Genomic DNA, 25,156 nt, shown 5'->3' on the forward strand with positions numbered 1-25,156 from the left:
GAGAAACATGTGTCGTCACTGATAAACAATCCATGGACCCCAGCACAGTGGCATGTCTCAGGCCCAGAACCCAGAGCTGCACGAGCTACCCAGAATGCCCTGCAGCCCAGCAACACCTCTGAGGGACAGTCAGGGGACACTTCATCAAGAAGACAACAGCTTTCTGTCCTTTGAGAAAACAGAAACATGGCAAGATACCCCAAATCCACAGCACTTGTAGGTACAGTTAGTTGGCCTTGCTATCTGCAGGAACGGGTTCCACACACTGCCCAGAGCCCCAAGTTGGTGACAGTCAAGCTCCTTGCTTAAAATGGCACTCATTTTGTGAATAACTAATCACTTTGAGGTGACTTATAAAGCCTGATGCAGACTGACTGTGCCGATAGCTGGGACCGCAGGGCTAGGAAGAGAGGCCAGGAAGCCTCCACCTCCCGGCCAAACGCAGTGCTTCCCAAATATCCTTGATCCAAACTTGGCTGGTGCACAGATGTGGGGCCACAGGAGCCCTGTGCTGACGGAGTGCACTGTCCCCTGGACTCTTGTTCAGTTACTGGCCACGGCTGGGATTTCAGGTGTGAGGGGCTCCACATGGAGATGCCAAGGCAGATGCCAGGCCTCTTTCCAGACGGGCACTCAGTCCTCCTCCACCCAGTTCTCCCTTCTTCTGGACAGTGGTGTCATCTTGTAGATGGGCTTGCTGAGAATGTTCTAGAACTCAAGCTTCTCAGTTCTTTACGCCCATGAGGGATAGGCTTTGAAAAAGCAACACGGGAATACCTTTCAGAAAGACAAAGGAAGGGGGTGCTCTGAACTCCCGTGGCGGACTGAGACTGCCACGCCAAGAGGGCAGCAGCCAACAGGACAGGTCACATGTGGGGACTGCACTAACCAGGTGCCCTAACCTGAGCCGGACAACCTCGCAGGTCCACAAGGCTCCATGGGGGCATCTGCGGGTGGGCTCCGACTCCCACGCGCCTCCCTTGGACCCTCCGGGCTGGGCAGGACCTTCCAGAAGGGTGCAGGAGCCCCGGGCTGGGGAGTCCTCAATCTTCAGTCCTGAGTCACGGCTCACGTTTGGGGCTGGGGACGAGGTTGCCGCAGGAAAGAGCCACCCAGGGACTGTGCCGGCGCCATGGGCAGGGCCCGGTGTTTGTCTCCTGCCTACACAGACCTGATCAGGCCCCTCGGCCCCAGTGACAACCCAAGGTCCCACGAGCAGGACGGGCCCCCCACAGCCCTGGCTGTCCTGCCCCTGGAGCTGCCTCTGCCTTTCTAACTGACCGCGGTGGCAGGGCTGCGAGAGGTTCCACAGGGGTCAGCCCTGCTGTGGACAGAGGTCAGTAGGTGTGACATTCACATCCCTGTTCACCTGGCTGGCCACCCTCCTTCCCTGCAGGTGGGAGTGCCATGGGCAGGACCTGCCCCCACAGGACAGGGACTGCAGAGCCGCTGAGGGGCCAGTGTCGGGGACAGTTCCTGTGGCCTAGGGCTGTCCCCTGCCCAAGGAAAGATGGGGCTTGGTTTGGGGCCAAATCAGCCGCCTTTGGCGTAAACAAGTTTGTGCCTGTACCAGGAAGTCCACCCCATTGGCCGGTAGAAACCACAAGAGCTTGGGCCCAGTAAATGCTTCCTGTCTTTCCTATTATGTGTCCACAAGGTTGAGATGTGACCTCCTCTGTGATTGGCTCCTATGTCCTATATATACTACGCACTTTCTTGGTACCAGGTTCCTCTTGTTGCGCCTTCAATAAAACCTGACACAGTTCCGCCGGGTCCTTGTCTTTCTTTTGTTCGACTCTGCTGGACGGAGTCGACAGGCCAGCTCCTCTCCTGGACCTACAGAAGACAGGGTCTGCCTCCAGGAACCATGCCAAGTGACAGAGAGCCCAGGTCACCTGCCCCTCGGGTGGCACTTAAGTGTCCAGGCATCTGGACCCATCACTAGGGGTGGAATGGGTGCCTGGTCAGAGGGCAGCATTTTCTAAGGGGTGGAGGAAGGCAGCAGCTGCCTGCTACAGGCACCAGGGCAGCCATGTCTGAGAGAGGCGGGCGGCTGTGAGGCTGAGCACATCGGAGCGTCCGAGAGGCCAAGGGAGGAGGACGAGAACCCCCGCTTGCTGCCATGTCCTTGCTTACAGAGACAGGGCACGGGGACTCTGGGACTGGCATTCAAGACCTGAGGACAGGGTGTGGGGTCCCTGGGCAGCATGGGGACCTGAGGACCAGGGTGGACTCTGGCCTGGACTGGCCCTCCTGACCCTCTCCCCTGGAGTCATGCTCTGGGCTGTGTCATCTACGCGGGTGGAGCAGGACCTGTCCCAGCCCCACAGGCTTTCGGGGGGGGCACCCGGAGTGCAGGCTTTGGGAGGGATAGCGAAGAACTTACAGATGGGCCTTTAAACCCTGCTGTCATTCAGCTGTATTCCATTATCTCTAAATTGGCACTGTCCCCAGCAATGGCTGCTGGCCGCATGTTGCTCTTGAACATTTGCAATTGGTCCAAGTTGAGATGCATGTAAATGGAACAGATTTTGAAGATTCAGTATGAAAACAGATCGTAGAATGTTGTTGTTTATGTTAAGATATTGCTACGTGTTGAATGGTAGTATACTGTATTTCTATTGAACTGTGCCCTAAAAGCAGAGAGACACTCAAACCAACCTGAACACTGGGGGCCAGGGCCATGTGGTGGCAGCAGAGACTGCAGTGACCTGTTTACAAGCCAAGGGCTTTCAGGAAGAGCCGGTGGCCATCAGAAGCCATGAAACAAGGAAGGGAGTCCACCTAGGGACAGACGGGTCCATCTCCCTCAGTATTTTAAAGGTTTATTGACCAGGCTTCTGGGTTTTAATAAAATGGGATTTCACAAACTCTTAATTTAGAATAGTAAGTGGAAAATAGTAAAAATAGATTTCTACTAGAGAAAACTTCTGAGTCTGCAAATAATGTTTTGAAAAGAGGGAGACATTGATGGGGGTTGTCGGGGGGAGAGAGAGAAAGAGAGGGAGAGAGGGAGAGGGAGAGAGAGAGAGAGAGAGAGAGGGAGAGGGAGGAGAGAGAGAGAGAGAGAGAGAGAGAGAGAGAGAGAGAGAGGGGGGGAGAGAACGAGAACACTCTGCAAGGACAGGTGGCCTCGACGGCCAAGACTAGTTCTCATGGACTGGGCGCCTGGGGTGGAGCAGTGGAGACTGTGGCCATTCTGACAGGTCTGAGGATGCAGGCCCAAGGTCCAGGTCCTCTGTGCGCAGTGCGGAAGTGGGCAGCTTGGCCAAGCTGCAGGGATGGTGAGGGCACTGCTCAAATTGGGAAGGGAGGTGGTCACCCTTCAGATTCTGGGAAACCAACCACAGTTTCCGGTTCTTTAAGTTACTGTCCTGGGAGAAGCCTTGCTTTGACCTCACAGATGCAAACTATAATTGGTGGCACATGGCATTAGTCTCCTGTCGCTGCTGTGACAAAGGACCCCAAATCAGGTGGCTTAAAGCAGCGGGAGTACACACCCCTGTGTGCTGCAGGCAGGAGTGGGGTCAGGCTGTGGTGAGGCGCGCTCCCTGCCAGGTCCTCAGGAGGATGCTCCTCACCGCCTCGGGTGTCTTGATCGTAGTCTCCTCCCTCATCCCAGGACCAAGGCCTTCTGTGTCTCTTTCCCCCCGACAGGGATGCTGTCGCACTGGACAAAAGGCCACCCTGGGTCAGTGCCCTCACCCTAAGTGATCACGTCCCGGAAGGGCCTGTTCTGAAGTCCTGGGATGGCTTGCTGGTACAGGGTCAAGAGTCGGCGGGGGGCAGGCTAGAGGGGAAAGGCCCATTTTTGATTCCCCTCATTTTCAGGCTCACAGCAGAAATTTGTCAGCAGTACCACAAGTCAGGTGCCCCCATATCTCCCAGGCCACGTGGACGTTTGACAGGATTTTCTAGGAATGGACCTGGCTTCTGGCCAGCTGAGCTGAGCGGTCAGCTGTCAGAGGATTCCATGGCTAGTGGATGGCTCCGGAGCTGGCGGCTCCTTGGTTGTGATAGGGGTACCGCCTTCACCTCTTCAGTTGGCCCATAGGATAGGTGGCATAGGGTGACACTGCCAGCTGAGAATGACGTCATCAACACCATCAGATCCCAGCAAGTGCCCAGGTGCAAAGGCAAGGTTCCAAGTGAAACTCCAGTTCTGCGCTCAGGGGCCGAGGTGGGCTCCAGAGTGGCCGTGTGGGGAAGGCAGCCTCATTGTCCTGCCACAGAGAGGAGCGTCAGGCTGAGGCCGGGTCTGAGCTTCCGTGGGACTCAGAAACAAGCCAGATGGAGCTCACCTCCAGCCTCGTGTCCAGAGCAGAAAGCTTGTCTCAGGCGTCCCCAGGAGACTGACCGACTCCTCCACCAGGACACGGAGTCTCACAGGCTCAGGACTTAACCGCCACTGTCCGTGAGAGACGGCAGGAGTGGGCCCACAATCCCCCTGGCTGCAACCAGGGTCCAGGTTCCTTCCCGCAGGCCTCTGGCAGACACACACAGGTACTTGGTATCAACCCTTTCATTAATTGGGCTAATTTTCACAAGTTTGCTCCGAGGCCTTCAGAGGTTAGCAGGGTGTCTTGCACAGAACGTGCTCGCCCAAATGGCCCCAGGAGGCTCTTGCTTCTTAAAAATATTCTTTTTGCCCTAGCTGTCTTTCCCCCACTGTTAGCCTGTGGGTAATCAGCACCTCTCCTCTCCCCTCTTCACCTGCCCTTCTACTCTGCTGCCGCCTGGCAAATCAACCCAGGAAGGCCATCGAGCTGGACCTGAGGTGGGGTTTGGCTCTGAGCAAACGACCAGCTGCGTTTGGCTGTGTGAAATGAACACCCTTCATGTTAAAAAGGCTTCTGGACTATGTCTTATTCTCGGCTGAGTGCTGGGGGCTGCGCTTGCCCAAGGGCAGAGGGCATGATGTTGGCCGGCATTGGACTCCCCCAGCCCATGCCAGCCCGTGCTCTTTCCAGGCCAGCAGCAATGTTTTCAGTGCGACCATTTGCTCTGCTGCACCCAGCAAAGGGGCACCGTCCCAATCCCAGGGGCTCGATCGTTTCAACACAAGAATCCTGGCAAGAAATAACGCAGTGCTGGGCTCTTGGTTCATTGTACCATCAGGGAGAAATCTGGAGGAAGCGAGATGGAAAGTAGCAGGGGAACCTACCTAGATTTGTCACAGAAAATGAAACTTGGACCCTGGTCTGTAAATGAGTCCCCAGTCTTGTTCATCAATGTAGAAATCACACAGACAGCTGTTAGGGGCTGCAACAGGGTCCGGTTCCTTCCCGCAGGCCTCTGGCAGACACAAACAACCTGGGCGTTGGTCAGCTTCACGTGGCCACACAGGCACCTGAGACAATCACTTATTTTGGCTCAGCTCTGGAAGTTGCGGTCATGACCAGTGGGCCCCACGGCTCTGTCCCTGTGGCCAGGCAACCCTTCCCCCATAAGCTCAGGGCAGAGCAAAACTGCTGGCCTCACACAAAACAGCAGAGCAGGGGCAGGGCCCCAGATGCCCCAGGGACCTAAAGACCTGCCAACTGGCCCCCTAAATGTCCCCCACATCCAGACTCCATGCTGGGGACCAAGCCTTTAACACTAGATTTCTTGGGGGACACAGGATCCAGACAATGGCACCCAGAGAGGGCTCCTCACAGGACTCAGTCAGGGATAGTCACCAGGGCGCCTGGGCGGGGTGGAGGGGGCGCATCGCCAGCTGGGTGGCTGCAGACCCTGGACAGCCATCAGGATTCAAGCTGACCTCCCCAGGCCTTGCTTTCGGGCTCTGGCAAGACAGCTATGGACTTGTGTGGCGGTGCACCCATGCTCCTCTGGAGACTGAGGACAGGAGGCTGCAGGCTCCACATGGCCCAGATTACACCTCCACCCACCTTCAGCGTTTTCTGTTCAGTCTAATCTGGCACGCTGCTTCCAATAGAACGAACATTATACAAAGTTCAGCAGGAAGCAGACTTCAACATCCACAGTGCCCTGAGAATCAAGGAAAGATCATGAAATTATTTTAAGAAAAGGAAAGGACTATGTTTAAAAATATTATTAATATTAATAACATTATTGCTATTATTATTATTTTGAGCAACTTGTAAAATGTCATATTGAAGCCAGTAAACCAAGAAGTGAATTTAAAGAACGCTAATGAAAGCAAGACATTTTTATAACATATTATAAAATATGACTTTGAGTTTCTTACCGTGACTAAAATTAAAATTTTCTATTTTCCTGAGTTTAGTGATCTAGCCTGTATACTTCATGCAGAAAGACTTTGTATGTTGTAATAATGGGGCCAGCGGTCACCACCCTGAAATAGACAGCCTTCTAATCTGAAGCAGAATCATCAAAATAAATCGGCCAATAATCTAAGATAATCATAAAATATCAAATCAGCTAAAAAGACATTACGACTGCGAAATAAAAACAGGAAACCACAGGAGAGAGCCAGTTGTGGGGCATGAACTCTCAGGAGCGGAGGCAGAGGAGCTGGGAGGCACGTGGTTGGAGGAGGAGTGAAAGCCCCCTCTGAGGCAGCAGGAAGGAGCAGAGACAGAAAGTCACCTGAGAAAACCAAGACCAAGGGCGGATGGAGAGCTCATGGCCAGGGCCCCGCAGGGCCAGGTTCCAGGAGTCCCCAGAAGAATGACTTTAAAAGAGTGACATAGGTGAACTATTTTGGAATCAAACATCTTGAGGCCTCTGGTTGACAGTAGGGGTGGGCCAGAGAGAGCAGTGAGGTCACACCGGCTGTCACCGTGGAACAAGAGCATGTCACAGGCCTGGGGAGGCCACAGCTTCCTGGAGGAGGTTTTCCTTCAGGGATAGCCCCGGCAGCTGTGGGGGCTCCCCCGTGGGTGTCCACCGCCTGTGGCAGCCTCCCAGGAGCCCAAGGAGGACGGGAGTCTGCGCTGGGGAGGTGCCTCATGGCCCGCGTCTGTCCAGCCTGCTGGCCTCCTTGTCCTGGCACCCCACCCCCTGTGATGTGGCCTCAGAGTGACCTTGGCATGCAGGGTCTGGCTCAGGCTCAAGCCCCCAGTGCTACCTGGAGCGTGGCTGCCACGTGGCCAGGGGCAGGTGGAGAGTGGCCCGCGGGTTACAGCCTCTACTCCCGTTATTCCACCAACATCAGCCTCACTGTCCCGGCTGGTTGCCGGGGCAGGATATTGTGGTCCCCCATGTGCTCTGGGTGACAGCTGGGTGCCAGGTGCAGCATGAGGGACACCCACAAGAGGCCCCGTGTGTGCTGCCCTTGTCTGCACCACAGAGAGGGGCCCCACCTCAGTGGCCCTGACTCAGGGGTGCTCTTTGGAAAGCTGGACAATTCAGAGGGGTGGGGTGGCTCCAAAGGACCAAGGTCCCCCTCACCAGCTTCCCCAGCTGACATGGGCCAACGTGTGGACGTGCCTGCTGACCCTGGGCCCGGCAGGAGAGGCTCCTGGACCAGTTGGACCTGCGGGGAGAGCGGTGGAAGACCTGGCCAGTGAGTCCGATGCTTTCCACGATGACACGGTCATCAGGCTTCGCGAGCTCCGGAAGCACTGGGTCCCCCCTTGCATAGCCCACGTGGGCCCCTCTCCCCCCAGCGCTTGAGTGCAGCTCAGTGACCCAGAGAAATCCCTGCAGTTGGCTGAAGTCAAGTCAGAGCAATGTGATGAGGTCAAGGGCAGGGCAGGGCAGAACAGAGGCTCCACCACTCTGGAGGAGACCGTCCCTGACTGAGGACAGTGACATCCGCGCCCTCCCCCTCAGTGGCTGATTCCTGACTCCACAGGCTCTGCAGGGGGCTTTGGCCAAACAAACAAAAACCTCTCAGCCTTTGCTGGGAGTCCACCTGGGCCTGGGCGTGATGGGCCGGGAAGCTGTGGGTCTGGGAAGGACACCTGTGCTCGGCGCTTTGGTGTCCTGAGGTTCCTTTCAGGTGCCCTCGCCTGGCTGGGCTCCTGCTTGTGCCTCCTTGGCCCTTCTTACGTCTATCCTGCAGCCTGGTGGCTCGGGGATCATGGCCCTGCAGCCCCAGTTCCCAGGTGGAAGCTGGGGTCACTCTACCCCAGAGTGGGCTGCAAGGCCAGCAGAGGCTCGTCCTCCTCCAGTCTCCCCTCGTGAAGTGAGAGGGGCAAGCAGAGCCTGAGGAGGCTGGATGGTGCTGCCGGGCCTCCACTCCCTGCCTCCACTCCCAGCCCAAGTGGTCTGCCCTCTGCCATGTGGGGACACACCACACCTCCTAGGAGTATCTGCCGCAGGATTCATATGGATGTTTCTGGGGAGAAAGAATGGCACCTTTGTTACCCCAGGACTGTCCCCTGCCCAGGGGACCCCAACACCACCTGTATGACGCACAGACTCAGCACAGGGATGCTCCCAAGGGAACCGACGAGGGTGAGGGTAGGAACAGGGAAGCTTCTGGAAAGTGAGCTTCAGGCTCTCGGGCTGGGCCCCAAGGAGGTGAGGAGAAGGCAGGTGTCTCATTCCCAGACACAGGGGCCTGGGGCAGGTGCCTCGGGAGCTGCAGTTGCTGGGGCCCCACTGCCGAGGGCCCTTGCTCTGCGTGGGGTTGGTGGCCTTTCCCCAAATCTGGACTAAAAGGAAGGGGGCTGATGGGAAGGAACATTCTACTGTTCATTCCACTGCTGCATTGAACCCCCTAGCTCTGACCAGGCCCTGCAGAAGAGGTGCATTGGTGGAAGTCAGAGGCGAGATGACCAGTGCGCAGTACTGGTCACATGCTGAATCTGTCCCCGGATTCATGTGCTGAAGTCCCAGTCCAGAGCTCCTTGGAATGTAGCCTTGCAAGGCAAATTAGGCAAAAAGGGTCATTAGGTAAACTGAGGTCACTTGAGTGGCCTTGAACCAGCGGCTGGTGTCCTCATGGAAGGGTGACTTACGGTCGTCCACGGCCCAGAGGCCCTCAGAAGGAACCAGCCCTGTTGGCACCTTGGTCTCCACTTCCAGCCTCCGGGACCTTGAGGAATGGTTTGTATGACTGGAAACACTGTCTGTTGGTGTTCTGTTAGGGACACCTAGTGGACCAGCACAGTCCTATTTGGGGACAAGCTGGCAATTGCAAAGAGCCATTAAAATGTCCACACTCTGACACACCAATCCACTTCTGGATATTTATCCTCAGCAAATAACATAACGAAACCTTTAAAAAATTACATACACAAAGATGCTCATGAAATTGAAGTTTCTAAGGCAGTAATAAACTTGCTAACAGTGGGAACATTATGTAGTTACAGTATAAAATAGCAATGGAACATCATGCAGTGTTTAGAATTAAAATATGAGGACAATGGCTCACGATGAAGGTTGAAAGTCATGCATAACAATTGCAAGGGAAAGGGGCACAGCTGGATTCTGCACACGCCTAGCTGTCGTTAAAGTTATGTGAAAATGTGTTCACAGAGAGTGAAGAGCTGACAGACCCAGGCCAAATAATGTTGGGAAAAAATGTGGTAGTTTTATTTCCCTAAAAACTTCTTATTTTATAGAAGTTTCTCATATACAAAACTGTTTTTATAAAGTGGAATAAAAATGGAGTCAAACCAGGTGCAGTGTCGACGCCTGTGATCCCAGCAGCCCGGGGGGCAGAGGCAGGAGGCTTGTGAATTCAAAGCCATGTTGGCAAAAGCAAGTTGCTAAGCAACTCAGTGAGACCCTGTCTCTACATAAATACAAAAAAAAAAAAAAAAATAGGTTTGGCGGTGTGGCTCAGTGGTTGAGTGCCCCTGAGTTCAATCCCCAGTACCAAAAAAATAAAAATAAAAAACCTGAGTCAAGAGGATTCCTCAGAACTGTCTATGGAGCTGTGTCCTGTTGGCTTGTGTGCACATGTGCTTGCAGATAAGCCCCTGTGAACAGAGCACACACGAGCACATGCACACCTGTCATGAGTATATGTGCATGCATTCTTGCACATGGACACACACATGCACATGTAACACACTCACTCACATGCACATGACTGTATGTGCATGCACTCCCATGCATGCACCCACATGCACTTGATTCCTGCACAGGTGCATGCACATGCATGGACACATACACACATGTATGCCCTGTACACATGCCTGCTGTAGACTGTACATTTGTGTACAGTAATGTGCTTTTAAAACCCTTCAGTGTATTCAAAGAACAATCTACTATGACTCTGTCCAGATTATGAGTGCGGCTCATTGTGGGACAGTGCTTTAATCCAGTAACTTAGAGTAACAGGACAAGGCTTGACATTGTGTGGTTATTTGTCACCTGTTCTACGGCTACTTGTGAAGGTTTCAAATGTTTTCTGATACAAGCATCTGGCAGAGTTGGAAGAGAAGGACACTCTCCTCAACAGAAGACTCTTTTAGCCAGGTGACATCATCTGGAGAGTGAGGTACCTGCTATGGACACTTTGAAGTTCAGGAGGAACTGTGTTTATGACCGTGACCGACCAGCCGTCACCCGGTCCTGGAGCTTCTAGACAGGCCATCAAATGTGAGAAAGAAGTCCTGGCACCACCACTGGGAGGAAGAACCCAGACTGTAGACGGTTGCAGGCAATATGATCACTCCGTCACTCAGCTGGGCAGGAAGCTCCAGGGTCTACCTCTTCACACAAACAGCCTGGAGGTGCACAGAGTTTCTGATTTTAAAAATCAATTTTAAAAAATGTTGCAAGAAACAAGCAGATGAAAACAACCCTGGGAATGCTGGAGGAGACAGGGACAGGGACGGGCCACGGTCACTGTGGGAGGACCCTGCAGCTGCAGCCCATGGAAGGCTGAAGAGGTCTCTGGCACGTGCTCCTGCCCCCTGTGGAGAAGCAGGTCCCAGATGCAGACCAGACTGACCCGTGAGGACACAGAACCTTTGGAGCATATGAAAGGTAGGTTCTTCCTTCACACTCTCCACCAAAACAAATGCCACGAAGTACAGAATGCAAAGCTGCACAGCAGTGGCCCAGTGGTTGACAGTGCTACCCACATCTCAAGTCTCAACACCTGCTTACCCAGATGTTTACACAGAAGAATGCATGCTGCACTGTGATTTGAAGATTATGAGATTAAGAATTTGGAAAACCATTTATGGCTGACAATGTAGAATTGGTTTGAAAACATTGCTTTGCATCAAGACAACAGACTATTTTTGAAGATCGTAAAAACTATTTTAGAATGTTTTTTTCCACATGTGAGTTTTTTTTTGTTATGTAAAGGTACAGGATACAAAACTATATAATATTGTCCAAACTTTATCTTTGGTAAATGGAAAGAAATACATTAAGATGTTAACAATAAAAATTAGAACTAAAAATTCTGTTTTCTGCATTACATTTTTAATAAAAAGTTGTGACTGCCAAACAAGTTCTCTTTCCGGTGAATGGCTTGCTGTTTAGAAAATAATTAATTCCTTTGGGCTTAAACACGTGATGGCCTTCCATCTAAAATTCTCTGAGTTTGTTAGAGCAAGCAAGTTGCTCTCAAATGGAAATGTGGCGTGTTGACTCGAAGTCCTCCTGCTTGACTCCTGCAGACCCACAGCCACGGCCAGCGCATGGCAGCACACGCCTCATCATGCTTGAGGCTGGCAGCTCAGGTTGGAGAAATCCGCCGGGCACAGTCCCAGCCTGGCGCTCAAGGGGGCTGTCTCTGCAATGTGCCAGAATGTGCTCCTGCAAGTATTTGCTGGTGAGAAATGGATGGGGGATCATCAGGTCTTTCCTGCAATCCCAGGTTGGCAGAGGCGTGGTTGGTGTGATTTGTATTTACCAGGGCCGGATTTCCCACGTCTCAGAATTTTGTATTTATGCAGATACAAGCTTTGACACAAAATGCTGAATCTGCTTTGATTCTGTGACTGTTGGTGTTTCTTGGGTGTGATCTGAGGCCTGCAGACCTAAGAAGTGGGGTGGGGTGGGGGGCTGCAAGGGGCCCCTGCCCCAGCCGCAGCCTCTGGGGGTTGGCTGGCCTCCTGGGTGACCTTGGTCTCTAGAAGTGTCCCTCGAGCTCGGCGTCCACCTGCACATGGTGTGTGTGTGTGTCCATACTTCCTTCCTCTTTCCATAAGGACACAGGCCAGGTTGGTTGGGACCCACACTCCGGAAGTGTGACCCCAGCTTAACTAGTTACATTTGCACTGAAGCTGTTTCCAAATAAGGTCACGTTCTGAGGTACTGGAGGTCAGAACCTCCAGTTGGGAGGACCCAATTTCATCCATAATAGTGGTTTTTCAAAAGTTTTTGGTAAAATTAGATTAAATAAATGAGAAATGAGTAAAAATGTTTACTTTAAAAGACTATCCTTCAGTCTGAGATGGTGTCTTTTCTTGCAATTTGTTCCAAGGAGATGGATGCTGTGGCACACACCTATAATCCCAGTGACTCAGGAGGCTGAGGCAGGAGGATCACAAGTTCAAAGCCAGCCTCAGCAATTTAGCAAGACCCTGTCTCAAAATTTAAAAGATAAAAAGTACTGGGGGTGTGGCTCAGTGGTAAAGTGTGCCTGGGTTCAATCCCCAGTACCAATAAATAAATAAATTTAATTTAACTTAATTTCAAAACTTTCGCTAAGGTGCTTACGTTGTCAGTAATACCTTCTAAAGCTCTAATGTCCCTCTTTGGTAAAGTGAAAGCTGCCAGGTTTATGCCCCCTCCCGAGGGGGACAAAGGACAGTCAGTGTAGGTGGTGAATGGTTGGGTCAGGAAGATGGGGGTGGGGATGAGTCAAGAGGACATAAAATGCTGAAACCAGCAGAGCTGCCCCCCCCCCCTTTGCAAGGTTACTGCTCCAGGGAGTGGCCCTCCCCAGGAGCTGTTCAGGAAGCACCTCCTGTGGCCCCTGCCAGCCTCTGGGCAGATGAGCAGCACCTGGGAGGCTTTTCCCTTCTGACCTCCCAGGCAAGGAAAGGGGAGGAGGGGCTCAAGAAGAGAGGCTAAAGGGGCAGGAGGCCCACTCCCCAGCACCAGCCTGGTCCCCTCCTCTGCAGGGGGTCTCCGTCCCTCCCTGCTCTGTCCTGCTATCCTAACCCTCTGCTCTCGCCTCGGTGTTTCTCCGGTGTTCAATCTCCAACTGGGGGAACAGTCCGGACCCTGATTTATCCTCAACACTGTACCATCCCTGGTTTCACTCCCCTCTTCTTATTTTGTGGCCCTTGGCTTTACATAGTCTGGGAGCCTGAGTTGGGGACTGAGGGCCTTGGGCAGCACAGCCAGCAGAGCCAGGCAGGACGGCAAAGGTTTTGATTCAGGGCTGTGCTGTGTAGGCGACCTGTCCCCTCCCCCAGAGTTCAGACCTTAATAGTTTGCAAACCTCCATTCCATTACCACGGAAGCACACTGCAGCCCTGCACGCGCAGGCTGTCTGGTTTTGCCATCACATCCCACCCCCTGATTTTGAGATCCTTTTATACCCTTTTAAGGGTTTTTGTAACTTCAGTCTCAGAGGCAAAGCCCTGGAGCATGCAGAGCACCCAAGGCTGTGCAGGTGGCCCACGCCTGGGGCAGATCTGGGCAGGACTTCTGCATCAGGTTCTGGTGCAGAACTGGCGGCAGGTGCCGCCCCCTGGTGGCTGCTGCAGGCATGCCCAGCAGTAGGAGCTCACAGCTGACCAGGGCTCCCAGGGAATCCTGGAGATTTGATCTGGACTCAGTGGCCGGTGGGCAAGGAGCCAGCACTGCCTGGAGATGTGGTGCCCTGTGGCCACAGTGCCAATGACCATGTCCCAGGGAAGCCTGGCTCACAGATGCCAAGCCAGCAGTCAAGTGGGGTCTCATGGAGCACTCCCCCCAGCTCCTCCATCATCCTCATCTCCAGCCCTTTATTTCCAGAAGGTGCTCCCTGCCTCTGAAAGGGACCTTCACAGAAGGCTCTCCTCAAAGCAGCCCTGTGGGCCGGGGAGGGGCAGAAGTGCAGGGCCCTGCCTGGGTGGCTGAGCTCCGTCAGCAGGATTGCCGCCCTCCGCCTGTTCCTGCCACAGCCCTTCGCTTTCCATGGCTCAATTGACAGTGGGACTCCACGCGACCAGTGCACAAAGTCCTGCCGTGGCACAGACTCAAGTCCCAGGGACTTCAAGGCCCTAGGCATCCCCCCAACACTGAGGGCCCTGGGGAGCCACCTTGGACCCCAGGAGTGAAGCCTCCCGCAGGGAAGGGCCGAGCAGCTTCAGGAAAGAGCCTGTGGTGCGTCTGCCAGGGGCTGCCACCACTGAGACTCCCACGAGGCATGATGCCCTGCTGAGTCGCTCCTGGACCAGGACTGAGCAGGCAGCAGGAGTCCTGGTGTGGACTCTCCCACACTCGGGCAGAGCCGCCCCATCCCCTCCCCGCTGGGTCTCCCATTAGAAGCTGGGTGGTGTGTTTCTGAAGAACCCAAGAATTCCTGGATGCCCACGGCCTCCCTGGGGGACGTTTCCTTACTGTCCTCCTGAAGACCGAAGGCTGGCCTTGTGATACACTCCAGGTGGACATGGGCTCCATCTGGGCTGCAGACACCATGTGGTGTCCCTGAAGAGCCCCGAGTGCTGGTGGTGGAGCCGAGCAGCACACGTGACCCCCTCCATCCCAGGGCGGATGTGATCCTGCAGAGCCACGGGGGCGTGAGTCTGGCTGCACCACCTGCCCTGTGCCATGAGCAGTGCTGGGCCTTCTCTTACCTGCTCTTTTCTCCTGTGAATGTATGCTGAAATGCATGTGTGCATGTGTGTACATGTGTGTGCATATAGATGCTTTCACAGCTATGAGTGTGCATATTATGTGTACTGACATGAATGTGCATTGTGCAGATCCACCTCCTGGAGTATGTGTGTGCTTGTATACGTGCACAGCAACATGTGTGTGCCTGTATATACTTACATTAGGTCTGCCAGTCTGCTCTCACAATCCCAACAAGAAGTGACAAGTTTGTATTCCTTGACATCAGCATGGAACCTAGCATCTGTAGACAACTGCCAAGTATCATTCACAGCAGATCACATTATATGGGTTTGTCTCGATCCTCGACAACCTGCATCAGGGTTCAGCTCTTCAATTTCATGGCGTGTCTATCTGTTGAGATCAGCAAGGACCAACCAGCTGTGAGCAAAGCAGGTGCCAGGTCTCCTTCAGCTCACAGCCTGTTGGGGGACACATCCCTCTGCTGCTTTCCCTTGGAGAGCTCCGCCCCTTTGCCTCACCGCACAGTGTCACCCTTTGGTCGGAAGCAGCAGAGACCAGGACACAGTGGAAAGAGGACATGGAGGACCTGCACCCACACAACTTCCCTTCAGCGCCAGGTGTGCTGGGGCCGTGGCAGCTTCCTGGGCCAGTGGGGCCTGCTGGGAGGACCTAGCAGCCACGGGGAACTGGCGGCCATGGGCTGGGGCTCACAGGATGCTTCCCTCCCAAGGCCAACATCTGCAGTGTCTCCCCAGAGTGCCTGTCCCTCCTGCACCCTGGCTCTTGTCACCAACCACAGCGAGGAGGTAGGTTGCCCTGCCTCGTGGGGAGGCATTGAGAACACGGGAATGCCCGTGAGGTGCAGAGGCACTGCGTGACTGGACGCCTTACATGAGGAGGCACAGGACCATCCTCAGTGAAGGAGCTCTGAGCCGCGTGTCCTCGCAGAGACTGATCAGAGGGCTGTCCACAGGATGCAGGAAGCAGCACTCCATGGTGGTTAGCCGGGGAAACTGGTGAGGTGGTTGAGACCAAAGCCAGGAGCACCCAGAAGGCACGCTGACACCTTCCATCTCAAGCGGTGAGAGGCACCGAGCCTCAAAAGCCGACAGAGGTCCAGCCATGCTGTGTGGCCTGGGGGAGGCACATGAGTACCGGGCAGGCCTGGCCCAGTCCTGAGGATGGGAAGCTCAGCACCCCACTTTACTAAGCCCGGCTGGTGCGGCTTCTGCCCAGGCTCCTGTGAGACGCTGGCCTTCACAGCCTTGCTCTGCCCTGAGCTCAGAGCCAGGAGAGGGTGGAAACTGGGTGCAGTGAGAGGCTGCTCTGTGCAGGGGGGAGACCAGGTGCTGAGCCAGGGCAGGGCGGCAAGGGCTGGGCAGAGCTCCGGAGGGGCCTGCAGGCTGGAGACACCTGGAGAAGAGCACCCTAGGAGAGGGCCTTCCCTGCAGGTGAATGCACACACTACCTTCCCCCAGGAAGGCGGGCGCTCCCAGAGCATGACTGACAGGCGGGGCGGGCTCTGCTCCCTGCTTAGCTGCACAAGGCCACTCCTACAAGAGGAATTGCAAGACCTTCTCTCAGTGTCTCTCGTCAAGAGACAGAGGGCCATGGAGTTGAAGAGCTGAACCTTACACAGATTGACAGGGATTGAGATAAACCTGTTAGCGATAGACTTGCTACTGATGGAAGTTGGTGACTGTCTACAAATGCCAAGCTCCTCACAGTGATGTCAAGGAGCACAAGCTTGTCACTTCTGGTGGGACTTTGAGAGCAGATTGGCAGGCCTGAGAGGACCATCTGATCAGTGTGGCACTCAGGATGCCCTTGGTGTCCCCACCAGCTCATCTCCATCTACCCCTTGCCTGTGCTTGAGCCTTGATCCAGACGGGAACGCTTATTCACTCGGCATTCACGGCCGTGAGTGGTGGGAGCACCAGGGGCTGGAGAAGCTGTGGTCTGTCCTAAGTAGCTGGAGTGGGACGTGGCTGGAGGGGCCACCATCCAGAAGACCGAGGGCACAAAAATGTAACTTCTTCTGTAGGCTACCTACAGAATTATTTCCCTTGCACCTCCACGCCTTGCAAATCCGGGACAGGGCTTGTTTTCCAATCTGCTCTTTCCTGTCAAGGACAGCCATGCATTCTGACCCAGAGACCGTCTCCGGGAATGCAGCCACCAGGGTGGCATCCTGCCCCTGGGTACCAAGTGGTGGTGCCCAACACAGGGAGGACCCCGCCAGCCCACGGTGAGCCAGAGGCTGACAGACACGACAGCTCAATTTTTTTTATTTGAATTTCAGCAAATTATCAACCTTTGAAAGGAATCCAGTGAATGCTGAATGTTTTATCTCTTTGACATTTGTCTCCAGTTTGTGCATATTATTATTTAGGTGTGTGCAAGTGTCCGCGTCGACATTTTCCCATTTACCTTGCGTAGGACTTGGTTTCTGAGTGTGTCTGCCGGCCTGTCAGTGTGAATGACTTTACTGCTGTGTCATGCAGAGCCGGCTGAGCCGCAGTGACTTGGGTTTTGAAATGAAGTCCATCATCATTCAGGAAGAGTTTGGACGGGGCTGGTGGCCCTGTGCTGGGGCCTTCCTGCATCTTTCTCTGCCATCAGCCACGCAGTCCTGTAGGACGGCCTCTGCCCTGGGCTCTTTAACTGTCTGTTTTCTTGCATCCAATCCATCTTTTGTGGTATCGTGTTTTCTCGTTGCCTAGGAAGCTAAAGGGGCATTGTTTCAGGGAACCGAGTAGATGTGGGCTGTTGTCCCCTCCGTGTCCCCTGCCAGGTGGAAGGGGGCTGCCTCTATCTGAGGAGACCCTCTGCTGTAGCTGGCGGGCTCATTAAGGGTTTTCCCAGGCCACACCACAAAAGATGGCTGGGGAGACAAAGGCAAGCTGCAGGCCTTTGTCCCAGGGAGCCCGGCTGGGCTGGGAGCCTCCCGGCTGCCTCAGCAGAGCCCCTGAAGTCTATTGTGCTGGGAGTCAGGGAAGGACAGCCCGGGAGGAGAGGGCTCCCAGGTTCAAGTTTGTCCAATTAGGAATGTCCAGTGGGCCCTCGTATTTATACAATGAGAGTTAAATTTTTCTTGGATTGGCAAGAAGGAGGGAAAGCAAAAGTTTAATCTCTGGGGAGAGGGCGTGAGAGGAAGTGGAGGGTGGCACCTTGGACAGTCCTTTGTCTGCAAAAGCAGGAGGGTGGCCAGGGGCTGGGCAGTGGCTCCTTGGAGCCCTTGTGGTGCAGGCTGGTTGGCCTCTCGACTCCCTGTGTCCAGGGCAATCTGGTCCTAATCCTGCGTTTGCCAGTCCAGGCTGGGGCTTGCTCATCAGGCAGCCCAGGGGCTGGCCCAGAGCCTCTTGGGCCTGCATGACTTGCAGACGCATAGACGGCGTCCCTGGGAGAGCATGGCCACCCAACAGTCCTGACGGATCCAACCCACACACTTGGTACTTGTCACTTATTAGGTCCTCTGTGGTCTCGTTCAGCGGTGCCCTGGGCCTGCTGTGTACTTTTCAGGTCTTACTCTTATTTTATTAAAATCTTTCTTAAGCATGTTTTTATGCCATTGTGAGGGTTTTCTTAACATTTCTTTTGCATTTCTGGCACTGCAGGGTTCAGCGACACAACAGAGGTTTGCTATTTTGGCCTCATATCCTGCAGCTTTGCTCAGTGTTACTGACCTTGGGTTCTTGTGGAAAGAAGGCTTCAACCCAGCACCTTTACTGAGGGTCCAGCTCAGGGCAGAAGGGGTCAGCCTTGGGGGGCAGAGACCGCAGCCTGGCTCAGGCCGAGGGAGGTGTGCAGTTTGCGGCATCTAGGCAGACAGGAGCTCATCCCTGGAGGTCGTCACACTCCCGGGCTCCAGCTGCCCTGCCTCTTCCTGCCCCTGGGCCTCACCAGTCAGGGGTGCTCCTGTGTACTGCTGGGTGAAGGTGCCACGCCCACGTTGGCCCCTTGCCACCTGGTGCTGCCCTCAGTCTGGGAATCCCTGACATTGCTGCCTTTAGAGCTGGCACTTCTGTGGACCACACGGTGGCAGAAGGATGAGTGACCTTCCCAGCCGCCCGTCTCCCAGGGCCTCACTCCAGGAGCCTCACTCCCAGAGGCCTGGGGGCCCGGAACCTTCCGACGCCCCATGCTCTGGTGTGGCTGGGAGCCGGCTTGCTCTTTCTCTGCCCTGAAGTGTTCACCCCTCGGTCCCCAGGGGCCGTTTGTCATGGGGGTCCCCGAATGTGCTGAAGTTACCTGATAGCTCCAGGAGCTTTGGCCCTTCCTTAGGATGTTCTAACCTTCCTTCAAGACATTTGCAAGGAGACAGCTGTCCTTCTGACCCGGTGCTTTCCTCGCTCCTCTTGTGGCTTGCGTGGCTGCCTGCAGGCGGTGAGGACAGCACCTGCTTGTCCAGGCTCCGGGAAAGCTGCTCCTGGAGACAGCTCTGTCTGCAAGCTGCTTACAGACGCCCCTTCCAGGCGCCTTTGATCCCTGGTGAGCTGAGAGGTGCCGTTGATGTACTCACCCACGGTGTCAGACGTGTTTTCCTGGATCTGCTGGGGGCACACATGTTCTCTTACTCTCTTATTACGGAGAGGTGTATTATTTGCTCTTCATACATCAAACCAAATGTGGAATCAACACCATGGACCACTGCTCTGGTTTCCGGAGTCTTCTGTGATGAGGGTTAGGAATGGACCCAGCAGAAGCATGGTCTGGAGACAGGAATTTCAAGGTGCCGGGGTCCCCTCCCTGTGTCCTTGCTCCTGGCGGCTGCCAGCGGTCCTCGTCCTCGGCTTCCTTGTCTCCCAGACACAGGGCTTTGTCTCTTCCTCTGCCCTGAGTGGCCCTCACAGGGTTCTCTGTCTTCCATGATGTCCTCTGCATCTCTCCGCCTCTTACAGGGACACCAGGTGTCCTAGATTTAGGTCCCACCTCCCTCCAGAGTGACCCAATCACATAGGTAAAAACCCACAGTCCCCAATCCTGGGGATTACAACGTATCTGTCTTGGGGACACAATACAGCCCACAACAGCCAAGACACAGTGCCTTTTTTGCATGGTATGGGGTCCAGTTTTCAAACAGCTGGTTGACAATTTATGCATCTGTGCTCACAGGGATGTGGGTTTCTGACTTTGCTGTCTTGAAACGTGGATGGGGCTGGTCCAGACACATGGCCAGCTTCAATACTGCTCCGTTTATACCCAAAGGACTTCAGGGATGCAATCACATCAATGTTTATAGCAGCCCAATTCACAACAGCTAAACTATGGAACCAACCTAGGTGCCCTTCAGTGGATGAATGGATAAAGAAATGTGGCATATATACACGATGGCATATTACTCAGTAATAAAAGAGAATAAAACCATGGCATTTGCAGGTAAACGGATGGAATTGGAGCATATGATGCTAAGTAAAGGAAGCCAGTCCCAAAAAACCAAATGCCAAATGTTTTCTCTGATATGTGGATGCTGATCCATAGTGGGGACCCGGTGTGGGGAGGGGGAGCATGGGAGGAATGGAGGAACTCTAGATAGGGCCAAGGGGAGGGAGAGGAATGGAGGGGAAAGGGGGAAGGAAAGACGGTGGAGTGAGGTGGACATCATTGCCCTGGGTACATGTATGAAGACACGAACGGTGTGACTCTGTGTCCAACCAGAGACATGGACATTGTGCTCTATGTGTGTACTATGAACTGAAATGCCTTCTGCTGTCATGTATAACAAATTAGAATAAATAAAATTTTTTAAAAAAGAAAGAAAGAAAAAAGGAACCACTGTGTGAGGCTCATGCCGCTCAGGGCATGTTTTGAAAACACTGAGAAGTGGAAAAAGAATGGAATTTGCAGCTGGATTCCAATTCTATCTACATCTCTGGGAGTCTTATTTTTCATGTAGGTGGTAGATTTCATTGAGTAATCATTTTTGTTTTTGGAAAAAGTGCCTGTGCGGCAGTAAGCTGTTTTTCTTTGCTCTCAATGTCAAACAATAATTTGGCTGAGTGTAAAATTCTCGTATTGCCATTCTTTCCCTCGAAATCTCTCTAATCACAGTTTCCGAATTGAGTGCTGCCCTTGGGACTTCTGATTCTCTCTCCTCTCCTGGTCACCCCTCCCTCACAGGAGGACCACAGCCTTACCTTCTACCTGGACTGAAGATGATTTTCCAGTTGGATCTGTGTGTGTGTCTCTCTGCAGTGCTCTGCCTCGGCCATCCACAGGAGGACCCGGCCTCTGCTGGCGTTAGGGACCCCCCAGCCATCCACAGGAGGACCCAGCCTCTGCTGGCGTTAGGGACCCCCCAGCCATCCACAGGAGGACCCGGCCTCTGCTGGCATTAGGGACCCCTCAGCCATCCACAGGAGGACCCGGCCTCTGCTGGCATTAGGGACCCCCACCCCCAGCCACACCTGGCCTGCCCTCTCCAAGCTCTGTCTGCTCTGCATTGCCAAGTATGGCCACACTCGTGCTTTCTGACAAGCCACCCCAGCCTCTGGCATGACCAAAAGCATGAGCTGCCTGGTCCCCTCGGGCCGTGGGCTTGGGTTGGTGACTCCCTGCTCCTCGGTGTCTCCAGCTGCTGCCCGCAGGGACAGTGGCCAGGTCCTCCTCGAGGCATTCAAAGCGGAGGAGAGACGGAGACATCCTTTAAGCCCAGTCTGGAGCACACTGGCCCCCACCCTGTCCACCCTTCTCACAGGGCCAAGATCAGCAAGGATGGGAGCAGGAATTACACTCTGGCTCCAGTTAGGGAGCCAAAGTCACCCGGCCCAGGGTGTGGGGCAGGGAGGGCCTGGAGCCAGGTGTGTCTACCCATGCGCAAGATGGACAGTGGGCTTCCTGGTTGATCCCCCACTCTCTCCCATCATTGCATCTGGCCGTTTTCTAATTCACCAATTTGATTTTCACAGACAAGAATAAAAATAACCTTTAAACCAGGAACAACTGTTGAGCTCACTAATAATTAAAAATACAAATCACAACATGCAAAATCTGACTGTCGACCCCATGCAGAGCATGGGGAGGGGACCCGTCCTGACTGCTGGGGACGCTGAGCAGGTGCATCTTGGCAGGGTGCCGCTGAGTCAGCCTGAGGGTCATGGTGTCCCCATCTCTCCCACCAATGGGTGCCCACTGGCCCATGCCGTGGCTCAGCACTGGAATTTTTCAGAGCAGCAGGCTGGCCTGACCCTCGGCTGGCAGGCTAGAGCTGAGCTGCCCGCAGGGAGACCCAGTCAGCCTCAGTGCCATGGGCACTCGACAGTGTCAAGCCCTGGTCAAGCATGAGGTACAACAGGTCCTGGCTCTGGAGGAATCCAGAAATGTAGGATGCAGCCTCTCGCTCATGTTTGCAACGAGTCGTATCAGGGTGGCAATAGTTGGATACATTGGGCTACATAAAATGTGCCCTTGAGTTAACTTCTGCTGTTTCTTCTTGCTTTTCCCAAGGTGCCTTCTAGAAGAAGCCCGTGTGCAAACCTGTGTGCAAACGTGGCTGGCGTGAGCTCTGCTGGCCACGGCTGACCTGAGCCACAGCCCCTGCAGTGCTCGGGCGCAGGCCAAGCCATTCCTGGGGTTTGGGTTCTAACCAACGAGGCCACCACATGGCACTTACTCGCCCGACCCCTTATCGTGTTTCTTGTTCATGTTTACAATGACGCGTGGACTTCCGTCTCTTGTTGAGTGGAGAGAGAAGGTGACAGTGTGAGCGCTTACTCTCCTGCAAGGACTTCCTGCAGCACCTGCCGGGCAGGGACGCCCAAGGCCAGGAGGGCTCCCCTTCCTTCTCGGGTGCCAAGTGCTCCCAAAGCCAGTGCATCCCAGGAAGATCCAAGCCAGATCCCAGACCCTCTGAGACCCCTTTATGACTGCAGTGTGTCCTGACTCTCAGCCTCACTAACGTGAAGCCGTTTTCTGGGGCAGGGTCAGGTGGGGAAGACGCTGAGCCCCCTGGGCTTGGTGAGTCAGAGCAGGCTGCCCTGCTGCTCCCCAGGACAGAGCTGTGGCCAGCACTTGCCTCCTGCGCCTCCCCAGCTGGCTCGTCATCTCCAGAGTTCTCAGAGACTCACGTCCTGCTGAAACTGTCACATTCCCGCACTGATGGTGGGCATTCCAGTGACCAGCAATGGCAGCAGCCTCCAGACCACCCCATGTGGGCCAGCGTGGGGTGACCATTATTGTTCATGGCATGGGCTGCCCCTGGACTCTACCCTCTGAGCACCTGCCCCTTGCATAGATGCCTGGGAGCGCCATGGCTGTGCTGCCCAGCCACTTGGTCTGGACATGGAGCGGGACAGGATGACATAAGCTTTAACTTCCAAAGACACAGGGCACCCATTCTGACCCTGCTGGTATTAGGGCACATTCTTCACGACCCAAATTCCCTCCTGGGACATGACTGAAAGGAGGAAACAGGACCAAAAAAATCAAATGACTTATCCATAGAAAATGGATGCTCGGTCTTGCCTGTAATTAAAAAAAAAATGTGAAGTAAGCAAGCGGCTACCTCTTTTCATGTAGTGGAGTGGCTGTCTTGAAGATGCTGCTGATGGGCGTCACCCAGCCCAGCCCCATTGACCTGGAGGAAGTCAGCATGACCTCCAGAGGACGACTGGTCACTGGTCCAAGTCGAGTGTTGACACGAGCCTGCTCAGCAGCCCATGCACTCCTGTGATTTCTTCTGTGGCACCTGCACACGTTTTCAAAACTGCTGTGGGGTGGTATATGCTCACATTTTGTTTAGATTTGCTGGAAACAATTCACCTGCTGATAAGAGAGGGCGGGGACCAGGGAAATTGCTACTGCCTTACATGAGGTGAATCTGCCTGTAATCGTGTTGACAAGTGGCCAAGACTCTTATTTAATTCACACCATGAATACCAGGGGAAAACGTGTTGGGTAATTCCACTGGTGTCCGAGACTCTGCTTCTGAGTTAAGGCAGACACAACCAGAGACAGAGGAAGGGCCAGGGATCGGGTCTTGGCACCTCCTCTGCTCAGGAACCAGCAGGGCTCAAGGTCTTCCCAGGCTTCCAGGGGCTTCTGTGACAAACCTGTCGTGAACCTGAAAGCGCTGTCATTCACCCGGACGGAGCACCTCGGCGTCCCTCCAAGTGTCAGGTCTTACTACTAACACCTGTTTAGTAGCTGTTCCACACGCCATGGAGTCACTAGGGCAGGCACAGCCTGAGGACTGCTGTTCTACACACCATGGAGTCACTAGAGCAGGCACAGTCTGAGGACTGCTGTTCTACACACCATGGAGTCACTAGGGCAGGCACAGCCTGAGGACTTCTGTTCCGCACACCATGGAGTCACTCAGGGCAGGCACAGTCTGAGAGCTGCTGTCCTACACACCATGGAGTCACTCAGGGCAGGCACAGCCTGAGGACTGCTGTCCTACACACCATGGAGTCACTAGGGCAGGCACAGCCTGAGAGCTGCTGTCCTACACACCATGGAGTCACCAGGGCAGGCACAGCCTGAGAGCTGCTGTCCTACACACCATGGAGTCACTAGGGCAGGCACAGCCTGAGAGCTGCTGTTCTACACACCATGGAGTCACTAGGGCAGGCACAGCCTGAGAGCTGCTGTTCTACACACCATGGAGTCACTAGGGCAGGCACAGCCTGAGGACTGCTGTTCTACACACCATAGAGTCACCAGGGCAGGCACAGCCTGAGGACTGCTGTTCCATTCACCATGGAGTCACCAGGGCAGGCACAGCCTGAGGACTGCTGTTCTGCACACCATGGAGTCACTTGGGCAGGCACAGCCTGAGAGCTGCTGTTCTACACACCATGGAGTTTCTAGGGCAGGCACAGCCTGAGGACTGGTGTTCCACACACCGTGGAGTCACTAGCGCGGGCACAGCCTGAGGACTGCTGTCCTACACACCGTGGAGTCACTAGGGCAGGCACAGCCTGAGGACTGCTGTTCTACACACTGTGGAGACATTCATGGCAGGCACAGCCTGAGGACTGCTGTTCTACACACCATGGAGTCACTAGGGCAGGCACAGCCTGAGGACTGCTGTTCCACACACCGTGGAGTCACTAGGGCAGGCACAGCCTGAGGACTGCTGTCCTACACACCATGGAGTCACCAGGGCAGGCACAGCCTGAGGACTGCTGTTCCACACACCATGGAGTCACCAGGGCAGGCACAGCCTGAGGACTGCTGTTCTACACACCATGGAGTCACTAGGGCAGGCACAGCCTGAGGACTGCTGTTCTACACACCATGGAGTCACTAGGGCAGGCACAGCCTGAGGACTGCTGTTCTACACACCATGGAGTCACTAGGGCAGGCACAGCCTGAGGACTGCTGTTCTACACACCATGGAGTCACTAGGGCAGGCACAGCCTGAGGACTGCTGTTCTACACACCATGGAGTCACTAGGGCAGGCACAGCCTGAGGACTGCTGTTCTACACACCATGGAGTCACGAGGGCAGGCACAGCCTGAGGACTGGTGTTCCACACACCATGGAGTCACCAGGGCAGGCACAGCCTGAGGACTG

The 25,156-nt window shown here is 54.5% G+C and overlaps 1 protein-coding gene across 1 annotated transcript in view; it reads right to left on the minus strand.

The window, feature by feature from the left end:
* LOC143401793 (FERM domain-containing protein 1-like) overlaps positions 1 to 25,156 on the minus strand; it is a 43,263-nt gene that overhangs the window by 15,750 nt on the left and 2,357 nt on the right.

This window comes from Callospermophilus lateralis, chromosome 6 (assembly GCF_048772815.1).
Source record: "Callospermophilus lateralis isolate mCalLat2 chromosome 6, mCalLat2.hap1, whole genome shotgun sequence".
NCBI lineage: Eukaryota > Metazoa > Chordata > Mammalia > Rodentia > Sciuridae > Callospermophilus > Callospermophilus lateralis.